Source organism: Sminthopsis crassicaudata, chromosome 6, assembly GCF_048593235.1.
Source record: "Sminthopsis crassicaudata isolate SCR6 chromosome 6, ASM4859323v1, whole genome shotgun sequence".
NCBI classification, from domain to species: domain Eukaryota; kingdom Metazoa; phylum Chordata; class Mammalia; order Dasyuromorphia; family Dasyuridae; genus Sminthopsis; species Sminthopsis crassicaudata.
Window position 1 is genome coordinate 195860481 of NC_133622.1, and position 6666 is coordinate 195867146.

Sequence of the window (6666 nt, forward strand, 5' to 3'; positions counted from 1 at the left end):
GAGGCCCTCTGTTTTCTTAGTGTTGATTGTCAGGCCAAAATTTCCAAAGGGGCTGAAAATCAATCCATACTCTGTTGCATCTCAGACTCAGAGGCTATAAATCATCTGTAAACAAAACGTCATAAACCAATTCTCCTTCCACTTTGTTCTTAGCTTATAACCTTTGCAAGCCATTGACCATATATCTTATGTTGAAGTCAACCCCTCTCTAGCTGAACTTCCATCTGAAGAAATATTGAATGTCATTAGGCTCTTCTTATATGGCAAAGTACCTAGTGCTTATTCCATCCCAGATGATATTTATAAGGCAGGGGGAGGGGGTATTCACTGCCCATATAGAAGCTGAATGATATCTTCCAGGTTATATGGTAAGAGGAAATTATCCCCTGAAAGATTGCTTCCATTGTCCATCTCTACAAAATAAAAGGAAGCATTTTGACCTGTATGGTAGTGTAAGATTTCTTTTTTAGTCATTTCTGGCAAGATTCTTGCCAGAATCCTTTTTCTGAAAAGATTCAGATCCTTCACCTGAAGATGGCTATCTTCAGATAGCCAAGAGCCAGTGTGGCTTCAGAAAAGGCTGAGGAATGGTGGACATGGTGCTTGCTGCCCAGCAACTCCTAGAGAAATTCAAGGAGCAGAACAGAAATCTATAAACAATGTTCATTGACATGACTAAAACCTTTTATACTGTCAATGGGCAGGGCTTGTGGAATTCAGAATTTGGTTGTCCAGAGAATTTTATCAGTATTGCATTCCAGTTTCATGATGGGCCCTGGACAAAGGATGTTGCTATCACATTTTGCCAGTTGCCAATGGAGTGAACAGAGGCTATGTGTTTACTCCCATGTTTTTTAGCATGATGTTTTTCTACAATATTGTCAGAAGCCTTCAAGAAGGATCAAAATGGCATCAAGGCCAGCTACCACACTGATGGTAGACTTGTAAACGGAAAGGAGAGAGAAGATACTCAATGTTTATGTCTCTGTAAGAGTCCAGAGAACTCTTTGACTACCCTAGACAACTTATTCTGTACTTACTTTCTACATTGTGGTTAAGTGAAGGGCTTTGAAATAGGATAGTTTTCCAAAATGAAAATTCTGGGTATTTACACTTTTTTTCTTTGAAGAATTTGTTATTCTTTCCCTTCTTCATTGTGTTAATTACTTTGTTTTCTTTTTTCCTACTTTGTACCTCCAGTAATTTTTCCAGTTTCCTACAAATTCTTAGGGAAAATTTCCTCCCTCCCTTGTTCTGCTTTGCCCCGGCAGAACTGGGGAGGTTTGCAAATAGGGGTTACATCTTCTATTATGCTGATGACTCCATGAGGGAGATCGAGGAGTGTGCCTTATGTATCCTTCCATCACAGTGAGCTATATATAGCACATAATGAACGTGCATTCAAGTTGAAGATAAAGAGGAATAGGTAATTTTTGGAATACAGGCAAAAGAAGGAAAGTCTAGTAAGTTTTCAAAGGATGAGTCAAATAGTTACTCAACATGGGCCAATCTCTCTGTTTAGAGAGTCCAGAGAGTTCTTATAATTTATTCTTCTCAAAGCTTTTTTTCAGAGCTTTCCAAACCTACCTGATCTCTGAGTTTGGCTCGAAACAGCTTGAATTCCAAAATCAGTCAATCTCAAATCTTAATTACTTGTGTCCCCCCTTTTTGACTGTTTCCTCAATACATGGATATTTTCAATGCCCATTTCCCATTCTATCAACTCCTTTCCCTTGTTTTCCTAATTATAGCTCAGGACTGAATTTTCTAGGTTTAATTAAAAGTCATAAGCAAATTTACAGATGTTAATGGGGGCAAGGAAGAGTTACCTGAGTCAACAAAAAGCTGTAGCCCTATCTGGGACTGTGTGGAGTGACAAAATCAGTTATAGATGGGCATGCATGATTCCAGAATGGAAAGACTGATCCTAGGAAACAGTTGGAGTTTAGACAGAATATTACCTTTAGATTCTCTTTACTTGATTTCCTAATCTTTGGCAGGTTCTTTGTTTTGGATTCTTTAAGTGGCAGCTGACTCACCTATCAGACTTAATTCCTTGGAATTAATCAATCAATGTCCTGAAGTTGCTTGTATCCCTGACCCCAACCTTTGGATTACACTTGCTTTCTCCTGCTGGAGGCTTGCCTGCCCTGTTCTCTTGAGTATTTAATCTTCTACCCTTAGCCAAGGCCTTCTGTAGTTATTGGCATACCAGTTTTGTTTTTGGCATCATACAGCACTAAGTTATGGAAGCAGAAAACAAGTGATTTGCGAGGATCTCTATTTTTTTTAACTAGAGAGTGTATGTAGGTAGATAGTAGCAAGGACACCCTATGTCTTGGTGAGTGAGCAGATTAGAAGTCTGGATTAAGCTGTATACTGGTGAGCAGCAGCAAACAAGTCTGTACAGTTAGACTGGACCCTCTCACCTTAATAGAAGCAAACAAGAGCTAGGGAATCTGCAACAGCTGGTGGGGAAAGTCAGGTAAAGAAGAAAACCATTGTGAAGTCTGAGCAATAAGAAAGTCCTTGAAAAGTAAGATTATGCTTTTTGCTAAATCTTAGGGATATTCTTCTAAGACAATAGCCAACTATCAATTGTTTCTTACCTCAGAGTGACAATTTAGAGTTTCAGGATGATAGTAAGGGGCACAGCAAGACTATGATTTGTCATAAAGTGCACATGGTTGGAAGTGAGTCTAGTCTGGAAAAACTAAGCACTGTATATCCTTTCTGTATTAGGGCACAGAGTGAAATATGTAATGTAAAAATTCTGTAAAATGTCCAAATGCAACTTAAACTAAGAGGGTTTGGTATTAGATCGACATCCTTGATAGAGGGATAGGTTTTGTGCATAGATTCAAGATCTAGAGCTTTCTATTTCTTATTCAGGGTGGGTTACTCACCTTTTACTTATAGCTGGCTGCCACATATACACTAGCATGACACGCAGAGTTTGGAGTCTACCAGTCTCTAATTATAATAATAATAATGGGTCACATTTTCCAAGTACTTTACAGTTTATCAAACATTTTTCCCCTTGCAATAATGATGACATAGGTAGTGGAGAATCACCCTCAGCTGTGATGAGGTAGGTGGCGGAGAATCACCATGACTATTTTCAGATATGAAAAGTGAGGGTCAGTGAAGAGACTTAGGACATTCCAGGCCAATATTATTTCTATTAGAATAGTTTGGCTATTCAATTTTGTTTGGGTATTTCCCTCTCAATTATTCTGTCAGAACAAGAAGAACAAAAGAGACAAAACTGACTCAGTGAACACTTAATCTCCTTGCCAAATAGAGAGCTAGAGCAACCATGAGCAAAACTACTTTAGGAAATAAACTTATCTGTAAAAATTTACAGAGGGGGATGTGGAATATTATGAGTAGTAGCATCTTATTAAACTGAGAAGTGGTAGATGGGAAAATAGTCTATAGAAAGCTTGCTGTGAAACTCAACTAAGCCATATCATCCCAAGAGCATTTAAAGATGAAACACCAAGAAAGACAACAAGTAGTCACAATATGTAGAAAAATCTGTCAAGACTTTTACAATAAACTTTTCTTTCCATGGATAACAAGGGAGCTATCACATTTGGATTCTGACATCACAATCCCCAATGTACTACATGTAGAAGCAGAAATGGCTTTAAAGCTAACAAAGACAGGAGGAGAAGCTGGATTAGACCAAGTATACACATAGGAAATCTGAGCTGATGGTTACACAATTTTTTAAATTTATGCTTTATTTTTTAAAATTAATTTTATAATTATAACTTTTTTGACAGTACATATGCATGGGTAATTTTTTACATCATTATCCCTTGCACTCACTTCTATTCCGAATTTTCCCCTCCTTCCTTCCACCCCTCCCCTAGATGGCAGGCAGTCCCATACATGTTAAATATGTTATCTTATATCTTAGATACAATATATGTGTGCAGAACCAAATTTCTTGCTGCACAGGAAGAATTTGATTCAGAAGATAAAAATAACCTGGGAAGAAAAACAAAAATGCAAACAGTTTACACTCATTTCCCAGTGTTCCTTCTCTGGGTGTAGTTGTTTCTGTCCATCTTTGATCAGCTGGAAGTGAGTTGGATCTTCTTTATGTTGAAGATATCCACTTCCATCAGAATACATCTTCATACAGTGTTGGTGTTGAAATGTATAATAATCTCCTGGTTCTGCTCATTTGACTTAACATCAGTTGATATAAGTCTCTCCAAGTCTCTCTGTATTCATCCTGCTGGTCATATCTGATAGAACAATAATATTCCATACCATTCATAGGCCATAATTTACCCGACCATTCTCCATTGTTGGACATCCATTCATTTTCCAGTTTCTAGCCACTACAAAAAGGGCTGCCACAAACATTTTGGCACATACAGGTCCCTTTCCCTTCTTTAGTATTTCTTTGGGGTATAAGCCCAATAGTAGCACTGCTAGATCAAAGGATATGCACATTTTGATAACTTTTGGGGCATAATTCCAGATTGCTCTCCAGAATGGTTGGATTCTTTCACAACTCCACCAACAATGCATCAGTGTCCCAGTTTTCCCACATCCCCTCCAACATTCATCATTATCTTTTCCTGTCATCTTAGCCAATCTGACAGGTGTGTAGTGGTGTCTCATAATTGTCTTAATTTGCATTTATCTGATCAATAGTGAACTCATATGAACATTCTTTCATATGAGTGGATATAATTTCAATTTCATCATCTGAAAATCATCTGTTCATATCATTTGACCATTTATCAATTGGAGAATGGCTTGATTTCTTATAAATTAGAGTCAATTATCTATATATGAGGTTACACAATTTTAAGGATGTTGAAAGATCAGTCTCACAATGTCTGAGTTGATACTCGACAATTGGAAAAAAACCAAGGACATGATATTGCTATTAGAAAAAAAGTAACAAAAAAATTAGTAACTATTGACTCAAATGGCTGCTTTCTCATCTCTATAACATTTTTGTGGGAATAATTTATATACCTATATAAAGATGCATGAAATATTCAATTCAAATATAAGTCAAGAACAGGCAAGTTTTTTATAATATTCTTTGGCAGACCATATTCTTACTGACAGAAAATTAACAGGAGAGTGCACAAAAGATAGGTTAGTATTGTGCTTATTGTTTGCTCTCTATAAATGCACAGACATTCGATTTAGGAAAACACAATGCAAGTTTAAAGACTATTCTCCAACAAAGTATCTCCTAAGCAAGTCTGAAGATTTTACAAGATTACTTTATAGATAAAGGAATAGAGGTAACTTTATTTGTCAATCCACTAGCCATTAATATTATGCAATATATAAAGCCAAGAAATGAATAGTCAGTAAAGGTTCTTGCCACTGTCATGGAGAATCTCTAGTGAAGAATACAAATTGAGGAATGGAGAGACTTTCTATAGAAGGGGAGGTACTATTATTTGCAGATAACATTATACTGACTGAATTAGATCCCAAGCTTCATTAATGATGTCATTTATAAGAATTTCATTCAACTATCTCCATGGGAAAAATCAAGAGGATGAAACCTATCTGTTGTCTAGGCTTAAATACATAGTTGGATAGATTGCCCATACAGCTAATCTATAAGTATGTATGTCTTGAACAAATGCTTTAGATGTATCAAAAACCATGCTTAGAGTTAAATATGGAAAAAGAAACCTTTCAATGACCTTAAGTTTCTTCTTGTACTAATAGTCCAACTTTAAATATCTATATGTTTTTCAGTAATGTTGTATGACAGAAAATTATAATCATGAAAAACCCCAATCTCTGATGAATTGAAATTGGGGATCACCAAAAGGGCAAAGGGAAAACATATGGCAGGAATAGATAGGCTACATACATGAAATGGTATGCTAGAAATAACATAAAAGAGAATATCAAAGAGATAAGTGTTTGAAAAGGAGGAAGGCCAAATACTTAATGAGAATGAAGAATTATCCATAGAGAGATGCTTTTTCTTGCACTGCTGCTCAAGTAATTTCATGTGATCAAGAAATTCCCAGTAGGTTGAGTGAAACCCTTGTGAAAAATTTGGGAGAGGACAAAAGAGGGTCAAGAATTAAAAGAAATGAATGGGTTGTTTTCTGAATCATGTAAATAGCACACTTATATCAATGAGCTCATAAATCCATAGAAGTGTAGTCTCCAGATCTTTAGGATCTATAGGATACAGGACCTTCAGAATCAGGATAGCCCTTCCTGATACTTTTGATGGGCTCAAATAAAAAGTTTTAATGGTGATTAGTTTCATTTGTTTCATTTTTTCCTCTCAGTGAGAAACTGGGACATTTCTAAAGTCATTTCAGGTCTGTCAAGATATTAGGAGACACCCTATTTTCCAGAATTAAGCAAGCAAGGGGTGCCCCAAGCTTTGTATAATGACAATCATTTGCATCCACCCTCTAGCAAAATCACATGATTATTGCATTGCTTTGATCAGTAGCAGGTGTTCTCTGAGCTTGGACAAGCATTGAACAAGTACTTATGCTCTGGACATGAAGCTCTGCTATGAATCAAACCTGTCCATTGTTGCTATAATCCTTCATTGTCAGGGTTATAGCTCACTATGTAGCCATTAGTATAAGTATTAAGATCTACCCACACTGCCTCGGGTCTCTTCCTTCACTAGGAGTA